This window comes from Chenopodium album, chromosome 5 (assembly GCF_948465745.1).
Source record: "Chenopodium album chromosome 5, dcCheAlbu1.1, whole genome shotgun sequence".
Taxonomy (NCBI): domain Eukaryota; kingdom Viridiplantae; phylum Streptophyta; class Magnoliopsida; order Caryophyllales; family Amaranthaceae; genus Chenopodium; species Chenopodium album.
In genome coordinates this window covers 69,760,603-69,783,295 of record NC_137838.1, presented here as the reverse complement: position 1 = coordinate 69,783,295, position 22,693 = coordinate 69,760,603, and the positions used below count along the sequence as shown (strand labels likewise).

The 22,693-nt window shown below is 37.0% G+C and overlaps 1 non-coding gene and 1 pseudogene across 1 annotated transcript; both read right to left on the bottom strand.

Annotated features, from left to right (window-relative positions):
- Window positions 1-1,874: 1,874 nt before the first annotated feature.
- LOC145633079 (uncharacterized) lies at window positions 1,875-18,197 on the bottom strand (annotated as a pseudogene).
- On the bottom strand, window positions 6,823-6,929 carry LOC145633410 (small nucleolar RNA R71). The gene has a single exon (XR_014112737.1). It is a non-coding gene; the product is annotated as a small nucleolar RNA R71 (small nucleolar RNA).
- Window positions 18,198-22,693: the final 4,496 nt, after the last annotated feature.

Genomic DNA, 22,693 nt, shown 5'->3' with positions numbered 1-22,693 from the left:
CTGTCGCCCAATTTGGGTGTTGATCGCCCGAACGGGCGTGATGGTGGGTCTGTTACTCTGGTAGTCATCTCCGCCGCCTGATCGGGCAGCCACCACCCTATCGGGCGCGAGAACGATGGTAAATTTTGCTTTTTTTTTCTGCCTGATCAAGCCACCACCACCCGTTTGAGCTCGAGAGTAACCATCATTCGTCACTCTGGTCTGCCCGGTCGGGCGGCAACAGCCCGATCGGTCGCGTGTGTCTTGGTTGATTCTTGAATTGAATTGTGACGGTTACCTTCGAATATCAATGGCGGTTGCTTAGTGTCCGTTGAAGTTCATTTGCTTTTGATATAAATATTATTAACTCATTTACAAATGTGTGTCTAATTTATTATGTAGGAATCAGTGGGTTCTTTTGGTTTTATGCATGGCTAAGCGTGAAGTCTACATCTTTGATTCTTTAAGGCAGAAGCGAAATTTAGCAATTAAGTTTGCAATGACAACGTAAGTCTAATTTGTTATTAATGTCATGATTTTATGTGTGTGTAAGGATAATAGATGGTTTTACATATTATGTATAAATATGTTATTTATTTCAAATGTGTAGTGCTTTTTGAAGTTACAAGGCATTAAGTGGACAATCTAGGGGAAGTAAATTGACATGGCATTTGGGACTAGTTACCTTAATTCCTTGCCCAAACTTTTAGTTTCTTAATAATTTAAGTATAGCAATTTAATTCAACTTATAAATATATTACATGCAGTGTCCTCAACAATTTGGTGGACATGAGTGTGGTTACTACGTCATACGTTATATGTACGAAATACTTGAACATCATCATAGCAGTGATGATCTTATTAAGGTATGAGTTGTCTATTTCATTTTTGTTTGATAAATACAATTTGATGTTAGCTACAATCTTGAATTAAAGCTTTCCTCTTGTATATTTGTTGTGTTGGACTACACCGTATACCGAGGAGGAGATAAATGAAATTCGGGATATTTGGGCCGAGTATTTTATATGTAATGTTGAACTTTAGATTTACACTTAGCAAATGTTGGACTCTTGTTTTGGATTATAGGCTTGACATGAATGAATTTAGTTAATTGGTGTTGGGATGATGAGTATAATGTCAATGATATTGAGATGTAAACTTATTGGACATGTTGTTAATATAATGCCGTCATTCCCAATTTTATGGGTAGGCCAAAATACAAAGGAAACTCTGCCGAAATTTACATTTGCATTCATTAATATTGCATTTTAATTTCAATTATTGGCGTTAGCATATTACGTTATACCACTACCAAGGGAAACAGGTACTACAAACATATACAAACAATTATTATAATTAAAAATAAAAAAAATCACATCATTTGCGTCGCTCATTAAACAAACAAGTGACGTAAATAACTCGCTTTTGTATTGTTTAGTAAGACATTTGCGTCACTCCTATATAAACAAGTGACGCAAATAAAAAACAAGAAGTTGCTCAGAACAACTATTTGCGTCACTTGTTTATAAAGGAGTGACGCAAATAACTCTTATTTGTGTCGCTCCTAGGAGCGACACAGATGATTTAAAAGTCATTTGCGTCGCGAGCAGTTGCGTCGCTCATAGAAGCGACGTAAATACACTATAAATGTGCGACGCAAATGAGCCTTTTTCTACTAGTGAACATATGTGTCAGGAACTTTTTCAAAAGAAAAACTTGTTTCTTTATTTTTCTTTCTTGAAAAAAACAAATTGCAAGTTCAATTGTTTATCATCATAATTTACCAAACTTTGTTTTATATTTGACCACAAATATACTACACACTATTGTGGTTGTCTTCGTTGTATCTCCTGGTAATTTCGTGATACCCGGTGTGTTTAATCAGGGTCGAAATATTACTTTGGGAAACTGATTTTGTTCAGGCCTCGAAGTGAAATTTGTTCAAGTTCGTTGCGGTTTTTTGTGACCTGATAATCATTTTCCCCAACACTTTCCACACTTGCAGTCGCAACTGGTAAAAGCAATGCTAGCTTTATGAGAATATGTACTGATGGATATATCACATATTTCCCTGTTTCAACCATCACTTTACAAAGATCACCAAAGTCAACAAGACCTTGAAACTCATCACGTTGTCGCACATTAATGATAAAGTTTCTCAACTCAGAAGAAAGTCCCCTAATATCATTTGAATCAAAATCATAGGGATATAGTTCTGCCATTCTTACCAATTTCATGACATCAAAATTATGGAATGAGTTCTTTGGACACAAGCAAGCCACACAACGGAGCAACTTCGTATTGATTTCATTGAAGAGATTGTTAAGCTCTTGAAGCTGTAAATCAATAGTAGCATAAAACACCTCTACATGATAGGGATGTTCATAAGTGATTTTTGGAGAATTTCTCTTTAGTCTTCCTGGAGTCATATAAAAATCATTCATGTTAGGAACATCAATATCATGACCATAACAAAACTGATTTACCTTTTCTGACAAATCCTCAAATTCATCTTCTCTCATCAATTGGAGGCGTTGCTCGGCTGCTCCGACCAAATCCATCGCATTGATAATATCTTGATCCTCCCTTTGAAAAGCTAATGATAACTCATTTGTGATACCCAAAAGATCAAACATGAGGTGCAGTATGAATGCAAAATCAAATGAGCGTAATGAAATCATAAGACCACGTGCATTCTTTCTATGTCCCGAAAAAGAAGCATCACCATAAATGAAATCCAATACATCAATCACATATGGGTACAACTCAATCAAATTCAACAATGATTTATATTGAGATCCCCACCTTGTTTCCCCTGGTCTTTTTAGACCAAGTTCTTGGTTTAACCCCTTTCCAATTTCAATCTCACCATTATTTATCTGCTCTGCAACTCTCATGGCACGTTTTTCTCGAAGAATATCTTGTCTCTTACAAGAAGATCCAAAAACATTGAGCATATCATAAACGACATCAAAGAACGAAATTATATCAACATGATACTTAGAAGTTCCTACAAGTGTTAATTGTAACTGATGGGCAAAACAATGAACATAATAAGCTGATTTATTTTCATTCAAAACCAATGTTTTAAGTCCACCAAATTCATCACACATATATATTACTTGCCCTATCATAACCCTGTTCTCGAATGCTTGTCATACTTAACCCATTTTCCAACAATAAAGATTTAATGGAAAATTTGAGAGAAATGGCAGATTTGAGAGATATGGCACAAGTATTGGGAACATGCATAAGTCCAAGAAAGCGTTCCACAACCGAACCCGACTTATTAACAAAATGCAACACAACAGCCAATTGCTCTTTGACAGAAACATCACTAGATTCATCAACTAGTATGCCAAACAAATCACCTCCAAGTTCTTCAATAATAGCTTTAGTTGTTTCTTTAGCACATGCATGCACAATTTCTTTTTGGATACTAAGAGCAATCATTTGTAGATTTTTGGGAGCATAGTTTAACACAACTTTATAAATTTCACCATTCAAACACAGCAACAACTTTTACAAGTTCAATGAAATTTCCCCGATTACTTAACTAATCAGATTCATCATGATCACGGAATGCCAATCCTATCCGCAACAAATATATAATACATACAATAGATGTATTTAAACGAGTCTTATAATCATTTTTCATTTGAGGTGTTTGCAATGGATTGAATGATGTTTCAATGGAAGCATGGACATTTTTAAGATATAAATATTTTTCAACAGCTTTATTGTGTGAGCTTTCAAAATCACCAACATGCAAATCTAACCTATCCTTTTTATTCCAAGATGAAAATCCATCAACAATAAAAGAATCACCCCCACCTTTATACCCCTCGGGTTTGAACAAGTAGCAAGGCAAACAAAACAATGCATCTTTTTTAATGCTATATTCTAACCAATTGCTATAATCATCATACGAACTAGAGTTAAATCTTCTCAACTTATTTCTAATCAATTTTTGAGGAAAGATATGAGTGTGAGGTTGGATAGGACCAATGGTAATATATTTTTGTTTTACCACCTCTTGGAATTTAGAAGGATAGTCCGAAATTCGTGTTCTTTCTCCCGGATCAATTGGAAGATTTTCTAAATCAACTTACTCATTAGGAACGGGTTTAAACGATTTTGGGGTACTCCCACTTGTACCTTCATCCGTTCTAGCCTTTTTCCTTATTACAAATTTGTCCATAACTGAAAAAAAAATATGAAATATACATATATTAATTAGCGTCTAGACAATAACAGTAAAAAAATCTTGTCACTTTCGAACATTCAAGAAGGTATACTAACATACTGTATAAGTTTAAAAGGTATAAATCTAATCTAACTATTACCAAATATTAATAATTTGATACTTAAATAATTCATATAAACTAAAATTAAAATTAAATAACATTAAAAATTAAAAACCAAAAAAAAAATATATATTGTCAGCCGCACAACCAAAGCGTCAATTTTGTCTATTGATTGTTGAATTTTGGATGATTGGATTAATGATATGTCCATTTTATATAATGTTTTACCCCCGTCCCTTGGTCGTTATTAGTAGTGTTTTTGGCTCTTTCGGGCCACTTTTATTACTAATTTGTGTTTTCTAGTGTTTTTGTAGTTTTAGTTATATTTTACAGGAAATTGCACTCTATGAGCATTTTCCCGGGCTTTATGGATCAACTACAGAAGCTAGAAAGACACGACCACTTTTGGAGCCCAGGATCGGTGAGAGCCAGTGATTAAGGGCTCGGTAATTGGGATCCCGAGGTATTCGGACCAAGTATTCAAGACCCGAGGAGGAAATCCGGATTGGGCCGAGAAATTAAGCCCAATCGAAGTTCGAGCCTCAAAGTGGAGCAAGGGCCCGATCGGGAAACCTCTAGCCCGATCGGGCGCTGCAAGACCATAGTGTTGTGCATGCTAAGGCGCGCCCGATCGTGCGAGCATCTAGCACGATCGGGCGATGCTGCTTGGGAGGAACGCGAAGAAAAAGGCGCGCCCGATCGGGCGCGCGTTTTTTAAGAGACCTGATTAGTTAGCCTTAACTTTTGTTTTAGGAAACGTTTATATTGGAGTTTTGTACAAAATTTTTGTTTATCTTCTTCCTTAGACTTTCTCTCTCTACTTAGGATGTTTTCTCTCTCTTAACTCTTCTCTAAACTCTTGTTCTTGATTATTTCCATTAATACATATTAGTTTGGTAACGATTTCTCTTCCCTTAATCTTAGTTGTTTATTTTATTCCTTTCATCATGATTTATTTTATTTCTTTGATTAGTTTAGTTTTTAATATGTGTGAGTAGTTTTATTTCTAGGGTTTATGGGGATCCATAAATAATATGAAGGGGTAATTTATTGTTGTTGATTATCAATGCTAGATTAATTTCCTATTGATTGATTTAATGCTCTGTGACTAGATTTGCGCAGATCTTTTATGCATGAGTTTGACAACATTGATTCGAGATTCGACAGATGAGAACTAATGTTTAGGTCTAGTTTCAATAGGCAGATTAATTTATAAATGGTTAAGTCGAGATTCGAGAGATGAGATTTAATACCGGTAAATTAATTGTGTGATTGTAATACGTAGCGAAAGCCCTTTACAATCTGGTTAATTGATGCATTGATGATTGACTATTATTGATTATTGGTATGGCATGATAATTTCTTATTGAATTGTTTTAACGTTTTACAATTACGACTTGTAAAAGTATAGCAATATTAAATTGATGAATCGAGCAGATGTTGATTTGATATTAAAGGCTATTTTCAATAAGAACTTAGATCTAGTAAATTGCGAAAGCCTGTTAGATCTATGTTGATTAATAAATTGCGAGAGCCTGTTAATCGTGTTATTTATGCAATGTCAATGATTGATTACTATGTTTTACCTTGGAGTATTATTTATTGGTGAACCTATACCCTAGATCCTTCTATATATTGTTTTCTCCCTATTCTCAATCTTAGTATTTTAGTTTCTTATTCAAATATAAATATTGGTTACTTAGATAATTTAGATTATAATAATTAATTAGGAGTAAAAAGACTTGTTTCCCTGTGGAGATCGACCCTACTTCCCTATCTACTTTAGTTAGAGGACTTAGGAATTATTTTTGATTAGGGGATACGACTTTACCCTGTCAAAATTTGGCGACGTTGCCGGGGAAACGGTTTTATTTTTATTTCTGATTGTTTTTGTAGTCTAGATTATTTATCTTTTGTCTCAGAGAGCGTTAACGCTCTCTGAGACAAATCTCATATTTGCTTCTAGTTTTTGTTTATGTCCAGGTGTTCCAGAACAGGTTACATCCCATTCGATCCTGAGATCGAACGTTCCTTCCATAGACAGAAAAATCTCTACAAGCAAATCCTGGCGGATTCTGGTGATAATAACAATAATCACCGAGATCCTCCAACTGGTTCTAGCGATTCAGAGGTATCATCAGACGCAGAATCAGAGATGACGACTCCAAAGAAGCTTAGTGATTATTCACAACCAAAGCTTACGGATTTTCCACATCTCACCCCTACTCCGGCTCTTGATGAGGTTCCATTTGAAATTAAACCTCAATTTATAACGATGATAGAGAGGAAGCAATTCAGTGGAGCCAAGGGTGAAGACCCGAATCTTCACATTTTCGACTATTGTCAATATTGCAACACCATCAGGCAAGTCGGGGTCACTCAAGACCAAATCAGGGAGATTCTCTTTCCCTTCTCTTTAACTGGAAAAGCTAAATTGTGGTTTAATGGCTTAAATAGAACTACACTTGGTATAACTGACTGGGAAACTCTTGTTTTGAATTTCTATAACAAGTATTACCCTGCAGAGAGAACAGCCGTACTACGGAGTGCGATTCAGAACTTTGCCCAAGAAGCCGATGAATCTTTATATGAGGCTTGGGAGAGGTTCAAGGACTTACAAAGAGAATGCCCTCGCCATAATTTAGCGCAATGGCAGTTAATCCAAGCCTTTTCTAACGGCATTGGAAATTACTCTAGAATAATTTTAGATTCTGCAGCTAGTGGGAGATTTATGAATCTTAATGTTGATGATGCAGGTCAGGTTATTGAAGACATGGCGATACACAATTCCCAATATGGGAATCCTAGAGGATTTGCGAACAAGGGGAAACATAATGTTGACTCTGTATCCTTTTTGCAAGCTCAACTAACCTCTATTTGCCAAAAATTAGATAATCTGAGCACTGCTAATGTAGCTAATGTTTCTGCGATTAATAATAATTCTAATGAGGCTTTCTGTGAAAATTGTGGTATTGTAGGTCATTGGGAGCAAGATTGCAGGAGTTCCGTGGAGCAAGTTAATGCCTTTCAAGCCTATAGGCAGAACAACCCATACTCCAACACCTACAATCCTGGGTATCGGAACCATACGTACCTTTCCTACCGGAGCACTAATGTTTAAAATCCACCACCACAAGAACCACAGGCGCCACAGCAACAGCAGCAGAAATATTATCATTCCAATGCTGGCCAGAAGAACCAACCACAACAACCCTCCTCATCTTCTGACCCTTCTCTGGTGGAAATTAGAGCAATGTTGGTAAATATGCAAAAGCACATGGAGAGCAGAGATGCGACAATTGATCAAATTCTAGCGCATAATAAATTTGTAGATAATCAAATTGCGCAACTCTCCGCTACCCTACAAGCCCGCCAACAAGGAGCTCTGCCGGCACAGCCGACTAGGCCTACGGATCAAGCATTTTCAATTACTCTAAGGAGTGGTTCAAACTATGAAGGGCCCTCTATGCCCGGAGTTGATGGACCTGTTTTGTTAAATAATGCTAATCTTAATTCCGTTAAACCAAACAATGTAGTTGATAGCCCTGCAGGGCTAAAGGATAATACTAACATATCTAATTCTACATTGCAGGGTACAACTCTAGAGAAGGTGGCTACTCCAGACAAGAGTAATAATGCTCCAAAGCCAATTATCAAACTTCCATTCCCCAATCGTCAATTGAAGACAAACTTGGATAAGCAGTTTGGTAAGTTCCTGGAGGTAGTAAAAGATTTGAAGGTAACAGTTCCCTTTACTGAATTAATCACACAAATCCCCTCGTATGCAAAATTTATGAAAGAAATATTGACGAGAAAAAGGTCTATTAGTGAGGTAGAGACAGTAGCTTTCACTGTAGAGTGTAGTGCCGTACTTCAAAATAAGTCTCCACCTAAATTAAAAGATGCGGGTAGTTTTTCTATCCCTTGTCATATTGGAAATCTCTTGATTGATAATGCATTATGTGATTTGGGTGCTAGTGTTAGCGTCATGCCATTATCTATGTGTTCTAAGTTGAATATGGGTAAACTAAAAGCTACCAATATAACTCTACAAATGGCCGACCGTTCTTTCAAATACCCCTTAGGTCTTTTAGAGGATGTCCCCGTTAGAGTAGGTAAATTTTATATACCTGTAGATTTTGTTGTTCTTGATATGGCTGAGGATATTCAAACCCCAATTATTTTGGGTAGACCATTCCTTAACACTACAGGAGCAGTCATAAATGTAAGAAGTGGTAAGTTAACATTATCAGTAGGGGATGATAAAGTTGTTTTTAATCTGAATAATGCCCCTAAAAGCTCCATGACTGAGGAGAAATGTTTCAGTGTTAATGTGGTTGTAAATTATTCTAACAAGCCCCAAGCTCTTGAAAAAGATCCCTTGGAGGCGGTATCTTGTGTTGCATCCTTTTCAGATGAGATAGACAAATGGCAGAAGGAAGTCGATGCAATAGAAAGAGCGCTTTACACTGTTGGTCTTGGTTTCGAGGATGAACAGGTGGAACCGATCGAGCAAGTTGTGCGACTCGAGCCTACGGTAAGTGTTCCGCCAGATCGAGTTGCAAATGTTGAACGCAATGACAATTTGAAGCAACCTTCGATCGAAGAAGGATTTTTAGTGCGTAGCATTGAAGATCCCCCAGTCCAAGTCAAGGAGGATCCACCGGATAAGGTGATTTGGCGTCCTACAGGGTATGTCAGGAAGCCGCATCGCAACCTGAACACTGCTAGACCGGGTGAGAAACCACCTGATCAAGCGTTAGGCCGAGGATCCTAGACATTGTACTTGGTAAGAGGGTCGTGCGGAACCTGGATAAACCAGCGCTTTGCGGGAGGCAACCCGTATTTCTTGCTTTCTAGACTAGTTTTCCTTTTTATTTATCTTTATTTTTATTTTTTTTGAGAGGCGAGGAAAGTGAAATTTTACCGTTTATAAGTGTTTTTGTACAGCTATAGGTTTAAGAGGTCGAAAGACTTAGATGAAATTTGAAGACGAAGAAAAAGCTGAGGAATGCTGACCGGGCACAGGCCCGATTGGGCGGAGCTCGCCTGATCGGGCGCGCAAGCATGGCAAATTCCAATCTTAAATTCGCCCGATCGGGCGCGCAAGGAGGGCTGGAAACTCGAGTGAAATTCACCCGATCGGGCGCGCAAGGAGGGCTGGAAACTCGAGTGAAATTCACCCGATCGGGCGAGGTTGCCCGATCGGGCGCAAATCGAGTGAAGGAAAAGATATGTCGGGCGAGTAAGAGGGCGAAAATTTCGTTCGTGTTCGCGCCCGATAGGGCGAGGCTCGCCCGATCGGGCGCGCCTATTTTGGCCGTCCCTTTAAACTTTTCCTCCTCTTTCTTTCCTCACTTTCTTCTTATTTCATCTTCTTCTCCATTACTTTCTCTCTCTAAAACCTCCATTTTTACACCTTCAAACTCACTTGTTTTTCAAGATCTCCTCAAATTCATCCATCAAAACCTCAAAATTCTTACATATTATTAATCCTCACATCTTCCTCTACATTTCCCACCTATTTTCTCCCACTTTCTCTCATACTTCCTTCAAACCCCTAGAGAGAGAAAGCTCCAAGCATCAAATTTTTCCACATATAATGGCCTCAAAACGTTCAAGGACACAAAGAGGTGAGAGTTCGAGGGCACCACAACCAACGGTCAACCCGGATCTTCAAATTCCGGGATGGAGGAGGTTGTCATTACCTCGGAGGAGCAACGGGCTAGGATGCTAAACCTTATCGATCGCCAGGTAATCTCTACCTGTTTTATTCATCATCCCACACTAGTTAGGTTAGGCTTAGATAAATATTTGGAAAAATTGTTCAAAGGTATAGGCATGAGTGGTTTCTTTCAAATGTGCCATGATACGTATGACTACTTAACATTAGAATTTATTTCAAGTTTTAATGTTATTAAAATGAATGCACTAATTACTCATGTACAATTCAGATTATTAAACAACGATGTGAGACTAACTCTTAAAGAATTCGGAAAGTTGTTTGATTTAAAATCGGATAAACCGATTGAACCCTCTCAAGACCACACCGCCGTGGTCTATAAGAGGCTAACTGGGGAGGATTTAGTTAACCTCCAACATGCCAAAGGGACGTGGATTCAACATCCTGTCCCAAAACATTGGCAAAGATTTGTCGGCCTCACTATTTTTGGGAGGCATGAACCGGCAAATGTTAGGAGAGATGAATTGGAACTTTTGGCATCCTATATAATTCCTACCGCCGAAAAATTGAACATACCCCATAGGATAGTCAATCACTTCCAAAGGGCGGCCAATGCGGCCGAGGCTAGTAGGTCTAGGGCGCCTATTTATTTTGGGGGTTAGTGACCCACATTGCTAGAAATCACCTAGGTTGGAACCCGGATGGGCATAGGAAAGTTGTAGGGTCAAACCTCATGGACATAGCCTATTTAGGGAGTTTGAACTGGGTGCAACCCGTGGGGAGTGACACTTGGTGGATAGTCCACCGACAATCGGGTAGGAGGGATCAAGCCTTTACCTTACCCAACCCCGCCTTGACCAAATTTGAGAAGGGGAAGCCTTCTTATACTTTCGAGATTAATGGTCAAGGCGAGGTTCAACCACCTCACCCTTCACCACAACCCCACCAATCCCCCCTAGACCATTCCCCCACTCACCATTCACCACACTACCAACCACCTCCACCCTTCACCTATGACATACCCACTTCCTCGGTCGACTATAACGTCGACCCCAATGCCCCTTATGACTTTTCGGCTTTTAGGAGTCAATTAGACCGTATCGAGACGGGGCAAGGGAGAGTTAAGGGTATGATGCAAAACCTAGATACTAGGTTAAGCACCTTAGATGGGCGGGTTGGTTACATAGAGAGGAACCTCAGGAGGGGTCTATACCCCATGTATGACAATTATGCCCGTCGGGGGGCTATTCCTCCCGATTCACTTACTCCCGATTGGTTCCAATCCCCCAAGGAGGGTATTCTCACCCCGGTGCGTATAGTACTTATGTGGACTACTCTTCAGTCCACGGATATGGGGGCGATGCTCCTTTTGGGGGTATGGGGGGAAATGTGGACCCTAACTACTTTGCAGGTGGTTCGGGTTATGGTGGTGCTGGACCAAGCCAGGGTGGTGCCGGCTCGAGTCATGGAGGAGGATATGAGAGGATGGATGACGATGAGGAGTAGCTCTTCCTAGCTACCCTCACAAGTCAATGAGGGCATTGCTTGATTTGGCTTGGGGGGAGATTTCTTGTATATATGGTAATCCTCTTTCACTTTTCTCTATTTATTGCTTTCCTAGTGTAGTTTTTATTGCTTTCTTATTTATAAAAATACAAAAAAATTCAAAAAATAAAAAATTCAAAAATACGTTCCAATGAATTGTAAATTATGCTTCCCTGTGCCCCTTACTTGAGAAAATTGTTTTTATTCTTGGTATTTGATGATAGGCATTGTGGATTAGTTGATCATGATTTGATGTTTGATTGCCTTGAAACCTTTACATGCGTCAATTTTGTCCAACTACTTGTGAATATAGTGCTTGACTAGTTGATTTGGTAAGGAATGTGTGATACTTCCGTAGTTCCTGGTATGTCAATGAATTTGAGTATTGGTTTGCAACTATTAGTAATATTTATATGATCCATTATTATGCACATTGTGGAGGACGAAGGCATTTGTTCTTTTAGGTAGCCTCCAAATATTGTAGATACATTTGTTCCCTTCTTGCTACCCATGTTGTTGCCTTGACCTTTTGTTGTTTATTAGCCGCATTACAAGCCTATTTTTCCCCATTGGTTACTAGTCCCAAGCTTGGCTTGGGGGAGCTATTAGTGAGTGAGGTGAGGGAGTTTGTAGTGTGCTTATTATTTGCACAATTTGGGTGGGCTTTTGAGAAGTTATTTTGTTTTTGATCATGTTTATTTTTGATGAGTTTGAGAGTTATATTTTCTTGAAAAAATAAAGCATGATATTATGAAAAAAAAGAGAAGTTCAAGAAAAAAAAATGTGAAAAAAATAAGTGAACTTCAAAAGAAAATAAAAGTGTTCAAATGTTCTAATTTGAGGTTGATCTAAAGAAAAATGATAGAGCTTCAATGAAAAATTCAAGTTTGGAAATAAAGTTTGTTTATTCACTCTATTACTTCATTATTATATCTTATGAGTGAAACTGTAAGAGTTGGGTTTATTTATTGTGATTGAAGTATATTTGGTTGATGTTAGAGTTGGTTATGTAGGAGGTGTATGATCATTATTTATTTTGATCATGGGTTTTATTAGGATATGGCTCCTTTAAGCATAGCTTTTCTCTCACTTATTCCTAAATTTATCCTACCCTTTACCCTAGCCTTACATTACAAGCTTTAAAGACCTTCCGACCTTTGTGCATAGAATTATATGAATGTGAAAGTGTTGTTTATCAGTGCAAGTTATGACTTGGCATATTTCGAGTCGACTAGTAGGATGAGCGTTCATTGTTTTATACACACGAGAGTGTGAGTTGGGAGGGCATTGTTCACAAAGAGGGGTTGGATGGAGAGCGATCGAGTACATCTTTTACTCGCCACATAAATGAGAGTTGAGTGTGTGAGCACTAGTCTTGAATTCTATATGCTCTTGTGGTTTGCTCTATTTGACAATTGTTAGGGAGATTGGTAATTAGATGGATTTGATTTGTTGACTTTGAAGCATGTTTATTTGATTTACCCTGGATCGTTTGTGCTTGATTTTTACTTTTTGGGGTGAAGCATATTTATTGATTCATTGATGAGCTCTTTGCTTAGGGACAAGCAAAGGTTTGGCTTGGGGGAGTTTGATATGTTCATTTTATATAATGTTTTACCCCCGTCCCTTGGTCATTATTAGTAGTGTTTTTGGCTCTTTCGGACCACTTTTATTACTAATTTGTGTTTTCTAGTGTTTTTGTAGTTTTAGTTATATTTTACAGGAAATTGCACTCTATGAGCATTTTCCTGGGCTTTATGGATCTGGCTTTATGGATCAACTACGGAAGCTAGAAAGACACGACCACTTTTGGAGCCCAGGATCGGTGAGAGCCAGTGATTAAGGGCTCGGTAATTGGGATCCCGAGGTATTCGGACCAAGTATTCAAGACCCGAGGAGGAAATCCGGATTGGGCCGAGAAATCAAGCTCAATCGAGTTCGAGCCTCAAAGTGGAGCAAGGGCCCGATCGGGCAACCTCTAGCCCGATCGGGCGCGGCAAGACCATAGTGTTGTGCATGCTAAGGCGCGCCCGATCGTGCGAGCATCTAGCACGATCGGGCGATGCGGTTTAGGAGTAACGCGAAGAAAAAGGCGCGCCCGATCGGGCGCGCGTTTTTTAAGAGACCTGATTAGTTTAGCTTTAACTTTTGTTTTAGGAAACGTTTATATTGGAGTTTTGTATGGAATTTTTTTTCATCTTCTTCCTTAGACTTTCTCTCTCTACTTAGGATCTTTTCTCCCTCTTAACTCTTCTCTAAACTCTTGTTCTTGATTATTTCCATTAATACAGATTAGTTTGGTAACGATTTCTCTTCCCCTAATCTTAGTTGTTTATTTTATTCCTTTCATCATGATTTATTTTATTGCTTTGATTAGTTTAGTTTTTAATATGTGTGAGTAGTTTTATTTCTAGGGTTTATGGGGATCCATAAATAATATGAAGGGGTAATTTATTGTTGTTGATTATCAATGCTAGATTAATTTCCTATTGATTGATTTAATGCTCTGTGACTAGATTTGCGCAGATCTTTTATGCATGAGTTTGACAACATTGATTCGAGATTCGACAGATGAGAACTAATGTTTAGGTCTAGTTTCAATAGGCAGATTAATTTATAAATGGTTAAGTCGAGATTCGAGAGATGAGATTTAATACCGGTAAATTAATTGTGTGATTGTAATACGTAGCGAAAGCCCTTTACAATCTGGTTAATTGATGCATTGATGATTGACTATTATTGATTATTGGTATGGCATGATAATTTCTTATTGAATTGTTTTAACGTTTTACAATTGCGGCTTGTAAAAGTATAGCAATATTAAATTGATGAATCGAGCAGATGTTGATTTGATATTAAAGGCTATTTTCAATAAGAACTTAGATCTAGTAAATTGCGAAAGCCTGTTAGATCTATGTTGATTAATAAATTGCGAGAGCCTGTTAATCGTGTTATTTATGCAATGTCAATGATTGATTACTATGTTTTACCCTGGATTATTATTTATTGGTGAACCTATACCCTAGATCCTTCTATATAGTGTTTTCTCCCTATTCTCAATCTTAGTAGTTTAGTTTCTTATTCGAATATAAATATTGGGTACTTAGATAATTTAGATTATAATAATTAATTAGGAGTAAAAAGACTTGTTTCCCTGTGGAGATCGACCCTACTTCCCTATCTACTTTAGTTAGAGGACTTAGGAATTATTTTTGATTAGGGGATACGACTTTACCCTGTCAATTAAAAAAATAGGTTTTGCTTTTGAATGTTTGACTTTTGATTGTTGGGTGAAAATAAAAAGTGTAGTATTATAATGATATTAAGAAGAAAGAGAGTAAATAAGTGGAAGAACAAAGAAATAAACTGTAGAAAAAGTGATGGTCTGCATTCACATACAAAAATAATAAAGAAAAATACAAATAAAATAGGATAGTCATAATAGGAAGTCTTGGAAACGTAAATTAGGGGTATAAAATTTATCTTTATTTTTTTTACCTTTTCTTTTTCTAAGAATATGTAAAGTCTCCTGAAAGTGGTAAAATAGGGGGTCACTTTTTAGCTATAAGTGGGGTCATCTTTGTATATATAATTTTTTTTTTCTGTACTAGCTTCTTTATTTATGGAAAAAAATTTCACCAAGTGGGGTCTAGTGCCCCCCTTATTCTAACATACATCCGCCATGGATTAAATGATTCAACTTAGTTATGTGATCTCATGTATACTATGATGGACATTGCTTCATATGTTTTAGAAATATTCGAATATCATTGAGACTGATTGTATTTGCCGCTGAGTCAAATAGAGAAGATAAAGTTTGTCTTTAAATGTTATGTGACATACCGATAAAATACAATAATTATCCTACCATGCATAAAATTACGTGGAAACTACCCTAATGACATTGTTATTTCCCTACAAAACAATATTCTCAAAGTGGAACTTGTTGAAAGTCTTGAATCATACTAATCCGCCTTTCGGTAAAAGAGCAAGCCACCACGACCCAGCTAGCTTTGCCACTAGTAGGATGACATGTAATAGTCTTAAGGGCCTGTTCACATTTACTTAATTTCAGTTCAGTTCAGCTCCAATTAGTTCAGTTCAGTTCAGTTTAGCTCTTAATTTCCCTCTCTCATAAAATACTCATTTAAGCTCAGTTCAGTTTAATTGAGCTCGAATCAGTTCAGTTCAGTTCAATTCAGTTCAGTTCAGCTCCAATCAGTTCAGTTCAGTTCAGTTCCAATCAGTTCAGTTCAGTTTAGCTCAGTTCAGTAAATGTGAACATGCCCAAAGTGTCTAAGCTAATTTGATAACAAACTATGTCACATGTTTATAGTTTTAAAGTGATTGAATATAGTCATAATGGCGAAACAACCATGACACTTAATATCCATTAATTATTGCGTGCTTTCTATGTATGATTTTTGAATTTATGATCTTAAGAAAGCAAAAGAAACTAGGGTTTAGGTTTGTAAGAAATATGATAGGAAACTAATAATTAATATATTAAATATGTTGCTTTAATTATGGTATTCAAGTTTAAGTAATTATGACCTATACGGGTTTGAAAACTGTTGAATTTTTAGTATGCCGATCATTATAATCCAAACATATAATTCACAAACGTTAGTTAAAAGAGTGTGTAAAAAAATGCATAAATCCTCAAATGTAGAGATTTAAAAAGAATAATTGAGAAAATTTATTACATATCAAAATGATTTTACTATATTTAAATTTAAAAGAACATATAAATATAATCAAAGAAAGAAAAGGATAGCATTAAAGAAATCTTGAGTGATGATCTTACTTTAATATATATGTAATAATTTTACTTTAATCCTGTTAATATGATTAATTGAAATATTGATTATTAAATATTGTGTTTTATCTTGAAATATTATTTATTGATGAATATGTATCCTATGCTTTTATTGATTTTCTCCGTAGTTTAATTATTTCTTTAGTTTAATAATAATTCACAACTCATGGATTCTTGATAACTTAGATTTTTACTTAATTAGGAATAAAACACTGTTTCTTAGTGGATTCGACCCTACTTCCCTAACTATCTTATTAGTTGATTCCAAGATTACTTTTAATTAGATCCTATGACGTACTTTAGCTTGCCAGAAACCCTTAGAATGACTGCGCGAGGTTCCTTGATTTGATTTGTTGCTTTGATTGCAACACGTAGCCTCAAAGATATAGCCTTTTTTTCATTTACTACCCTGAATCATTTTACTTGTTTACTATATACTTATAACTTGTGATATATACTCATCCATTTCAACGACTTGAAATTAAGTCACGACTTTAAAAATATTAAAGTATATAGCTTCAAATCAAAATTCGCCTCATCTTTATGTTTAAGGTGTACATTCACTTCATGATAATCGTGAAGGCTATTCCACCTCTTTGCGGATTGGGTTACTCTAGCTGGAGTTTTTCAAAATCAGCTCTCCTCCTCCTACAGGTGTCGATCTTCCCCTCTATTCCATTGTGTTAGAGTGGTGGTCTTATTGATCCTCTTGACCATTGTCTACTTTTTTATGGTGTCTATAATCATCATGACAATAGTGCAGGTGCAGGCTAGATTTGTAGGGATGTTCATTCGGATATAGAGTGCTTGGTACTTGTAAAGATTTGATCTTTATATTCTTTTCTTAAGAAAACACTCACAATGATGAATCAAATCTTTATATTGATTTTCTGTGTATTGCGCTCTCTCCCTTTACAACCTAATCTGCCAGTATATATATATATATATATATATATATATATATATATATATATATATATATATATCAGGGTACACCCCAAAACCCTATACACCTAACCAAAGACAAAAAAAAAAAAGCTAAGAAAAAAACAAAAAAAGGCTTATAGCTATACAGGACAGCTATATACATAAGATTACAAATGAAATAAATCAGATAATTAGCATGTGTTTACACGCTAATTTCCACACCCCCCCCCCCTCAAGTTAGACTTGGGGAGGTTCCAACGAGCCCTAACTTGAAGGATAGGAAATTGTGCTGACTTTCTCCTAGAGGTTTTGTCATGAGATCCGCTAATTGTGATCCTGATTTCACATAGGCAATGAATATGAATCCATCATCAATGTGCTCCCTGACATAATGGCAATCCAGCCTCAGATGCTTAGTCAAATCGTGAAAAACTAGATTGTGTGCGATGTAATGTGCTGCCTTATTATCACACATTAAAGGTATTGGTTTGGGAATAGCTACTCTCATATCCTGAAGTATCCCATCCAACCAAGCCAGTTCACTAGTTGTGTGTGACATGCTCTTGTATTCTGATTCAGCAAAGGACTTTGAGACTGTCTTCTGCTTCTTGGTTTTCCAAGATATGAGACTATTCCCTAAGAATATACAATATCCCGTTAGGGATCGACCACTGTAAGCACAAGTACCCCAGTTTGCATTACAGAATCCTATAAGTTTCAAATCAGTGTCTGAGGGATAGAACAAGCCCTAATCACTTGTTCCCTGTAAATAGGATATCACATGAAGTGCTGCAAGCAGATGAGGCTTCCTGGGAGTTTGCATAAATTGGCTAAGCTGCTGCACTGAATATGAGATATCTAGTCTGGACAATCTCAAGTACAACAGTCTTCCAATGAGTCTTCTATACTGCTCTGGATCCGGGAGTATTTCTCCCATGTCAACTGACAATTTCAGCCCCTTTTGCATAGGGAACTTGCTGCATTTGCTTCCCTTCTATCCTGAATCTTCCACCAGATCGTGGATATATTTTCTCTGGTTGAGGATTATTCCTTCCTCATTCCTTGATACTTCTAACCCAAGAAAGTATCTCATTTCTCCTAGGTCCTTGATGGTGAAAGCTTTATCAAGGTTTCTCTTCAATTCTTCAATATACTGTTTTTCATCTCCAGTAACCAATAAATCATCAACATACACTAGCACCATCGTTGTCTTCCCATCTTTCACTCTGGTGAATAATGAGTGATCTCTCTTTAACTGCTCAAAACCAAATTCCATAAGAAATCTGGTCAATTCTTGATTCCATTGTCTCGAAGCCTGTTTTAATCCATACAAACTCCTTTTCAACTTGCATACTTTCCCTTCTTCTTGTCTCCCATACCCTTGTGGTAGCTTCATGTATATCTCTTCCTCAAGAAACCCATGTAGGAACGCATTATTTATGTCAAGTTGATGCAATTTCCATCGCTTTGCAGATGCCAATGCAATTAAACTTCTTACAGTGGTAAACTTTGCCACAGGGGAAAATGTGTCCACATAATCCTTCCCTTTAATTTGTTTGTGTCTCCTCTTGCCACAACTCTAGCCTTCAATCTCTCAATAGTTCCATCCTTTTTGAACTTTGTTTTATATACCCATTTGCAATCTAAAGCTTTTTTTCCTTCCGGTAACTCTGTCAACTCCCATGTCCCATTCTTCTCCAATGCTTCTAATTCCTCATTCATGGCGTTTACCCACCCAGGATCTTTGCTTGCTTTATAGTAATTATGCGGTTCTTTCACCTTAAACACATTGTTCAAGGATACTATGTACTCCTTAGAATAAGAGCTCAGATCACTAAGATCTTTTTGCTACAAAACTTTCTGTCTCACTCATGTTGCTGCTGCTGTTCTTTCCTGGTAAGGTGTACACATAATCCTTGAACTTTCTGGGAACTACAGATTCCCTGGTACTTCTTTTATTCTTTTCTTCTACATTATTTCCTTGTATCACTATAACTCTTCCAACTTCCCCTTCCTCTATTTCATCAGGAATTATCGATGTATCCTCATTCTGAAAATTCTCTAATTTTGTAATATTTTCTTCATTTTCAATTCTCTCTTCCTCTTTTATCCCAGCTGGGTCAGTTCTTGTCTCTTGAATCAAGTCCTCTTCTCCATCTTCATCTGTCATCACTTCTTTCTCACTTGAAAATTCTCCCAGAATTCTTTTCCTTTCTTCTTTATTGTGTTCTGAGATAAGGAAAGGGAATATATCCTCCTTGAACAACACATCCCTAGTCACAAACACCTTCCTTTTTTCTAGATCAAATACTTTGTATCCCTTTTGATCACTTTCGTATCCAACCAACACACATCTTATTCCCTTGTTTCCAAACTTATCCAATCTTCTATCAGGGTTCGAGGCATAGCATAGGCATCCTATGATCCTAAGATGATCATATTCTTGTTTCTTCTTTAACAACCTCTCATAAGGTGTTTTCCACCCAACTACTGCACTTGTCAATAGATTAATGATGTGTGTAGCTGCCAATACACACTCTCCCCATAAGTATCTTGGTAATCCTGCATAAATTCTCATAGTTCTAGCTGTCTCGATCAAGTGCCTGTGCTTTCTCTCAACTCGGCCATTTTGTTGAGGCACACCTGCAATACTTCTTTGATGTTTTATCCCTTTCTCATGAAATATCTTCCTGCATTCACTCTGAAACACTTCTGTTCCATTATCACTTCTCACAATTTTCACCCTTACATTAAAGTGATTTTCAATGTAATTGAAGAAAGTACTCAAGATATCTTTCACCTGTTCTTTGCAAGATAATAAATGTGTCCAACTCCCTCTACTATAGTCATCCACTATAGTGAGAAAGTATCTTTCCCCTGTCACAGCAGGAACTCTATAGGGCCCCCAAAGATCTACATGTATAAGATCAAAAATTCCATTTGTAATTGAATTACTTAATTTAAAAGGGAGTTTATGATGTTTTCCTATGCAACACGCATCGCAAAAGAAATTTTTTAAGGAATTAAAATTGCAAATCTCGATATGTTTCATTTTAGAAAGAGAACTATGCCCTAGTCTAGCATGAAGAACATTCAACTTTGTTCCTTCATTACAAAAGGTTACATTATTGCTCATCTTCTTCTCTACTCCTCTCGTAGCTTCATTTCCTTCATTACACTTCACTTCCAGCCTGTAAAGACCATTCTCCTTCACTCCACTTGCAACATTCTCCTTACAGTAAGGGTCCTGTAAGATACAACTTTCTGTATCAAACATCACATTGAGCTTGCTAGTTTCAATCAGCTTACTCACTGATACTAAGTTAAGTTTAAATTCTTTAATGTACAGAACATCATGAAGAATCAGTTTGTTTGACAACTTAACTTCTCTTATTTTCTCAACTAATTTGATAGTTCCATCTAGGAACCCTACTTTAAATGGTTTCTTTAGAAATTTAAAATTAGTAAAAGCTCTCTCATTACCACACATATGATCAGAGGCACCGGAGTCAAAAATCCAAGTATTCTTATCATATTTTCTACTGGAAGTTATAGCATTCGAGACTAAGATTATACCTGCAAAATTGGCCATTTTGCTACTGCCTGCTCCGGATCCTTGTTGAGTGTTGAATGCCTTCATTACTTCTTGTACTACTGCAGACACAAGCTTGCTGTCTATCTTGCCTTCTGTATTGCCACCCTTGCTTCCATAATCAAGTGGTTCTTCCTCCAGGTACTCATTTTCCTCTTTCTCAGCATTAGCAGCATATTTCATTCCTCCTTTTCCTTTTGGGTTGTTCTTGAACCAGTCTGGGTACCCATGAATCTTGAAACAATCATCAATAGTGTGTCCCTTCATTTTGCAATGATCACACCATTTCTTCATCTTCATCTCTTTCGTCTCCCTTCTTTGGAAACTTCCATTTCCTCTTCCTTGATTCATCTTGTTCACTGCAAACGCACTTGCTTCTGTTGTGTTCTGTCCTTCCAATATCTGCCTCTGTTTTTCAGCTTGCTGAACCAAATGGAATGCCCTATTCAGACTTGGAAGTGGCTCCATCGCCATTATATTCCCAGCAATGTTCTCATTTTTCTTGCTTAGACCCATTACAAAATCTATCACCTTGTTTCTTTCCTGTATCTCCATTAATTTCTTGAGCAGCTCGCAAGTGCACTTCTTCATAGCACTACAAGTGCATTCAGGCAACCCTTCTACGTCTTGTATTTCATCCCAAATTTGTTTTATCTTGAAGTAATAATACTCAGAAACTGGCATACTTTCTTGTTCAAGGTTCTTAACCTGTTTCTTCATTCAGAGAGTAAAGGAGAGGTGCATTCGTTTCTCCATATCTCTCCTTAAGTTCATTCCAGAGCTTCTCAACAGAATCTATGTATGTGAGACTATTCGCAATCTTCTCATCCATAGACCTGCACAACCATCCTCTGAGCATGTAATCATTTCTCATCCAAAGAGCATACTTTGGATCATCAGGTTTAGGCTTAGTGACCTTCCCTTCAAGGAATCCAAGCTTATTCTTAGACCCCAATGCAAGCTTGATGCTTCTGCTCCAGTTCAGAAAATTTTCTCCATTAAATGTAATGTTTCCAAGAGGAACATTAGCATTATCAGAGTTCGCAAGGAACAATGGATCTGCGTATCCATTTTCATTCCTTATTTCCTTATCTTGTCCTGCCATTTTATCAAGGATCAAGAAATTCTTCTGATTTTAAGTCGATTTAGATGCAGTAAGGTAAAAAGATTCAAGCTTTAAACCTTGCTGCTCTGATACCATGTAAAGATTTGATCTTTATATTCTTTTCTTAAGAAACCACTCATAATGATGAATCAAATCTCTATATTGATTTCTGTGTACGTATTGCGGCTCTCTCCCTTTACAACCTAATATGCCAGTATACATATATATATATATATATATATATATATATATATATATATATATATATATACATATATATATATATATACATATATATGTATATATATATATCACAGGGTACACCCCAAAACCCTATACACCTAACCAAAGACAAAAAAAAACAACAGCTAAGAAAAAAACAAAAAAAGGCTTACAGCTATACAGGACATCTATATACATAAGATTACAAATGAAATAAATCAGATAATTAGCATGTGTTTACACGCTAATTTCCACAGCAGTAGTGCTAGGGCCAATAGAACTATGTCTACTTGCTTGTGGGCAGCTACTCATAATTAAGGGTTACCTTCGCCTTCATTCTCATCTATACGGATTGCGTTGCCATGGTTTCTTCGTTCTGGTACACTAATTCGGCTGATATTTCCTATGCTTGGCTAATTCAGGATCTTAAGGGAATTCTCCCTCGATTTTTTGGTTGCAGGATCTGTATGGTCTCTAGAGGATTCGTATCTAGAAATTCCCTTTGTTAGTATCT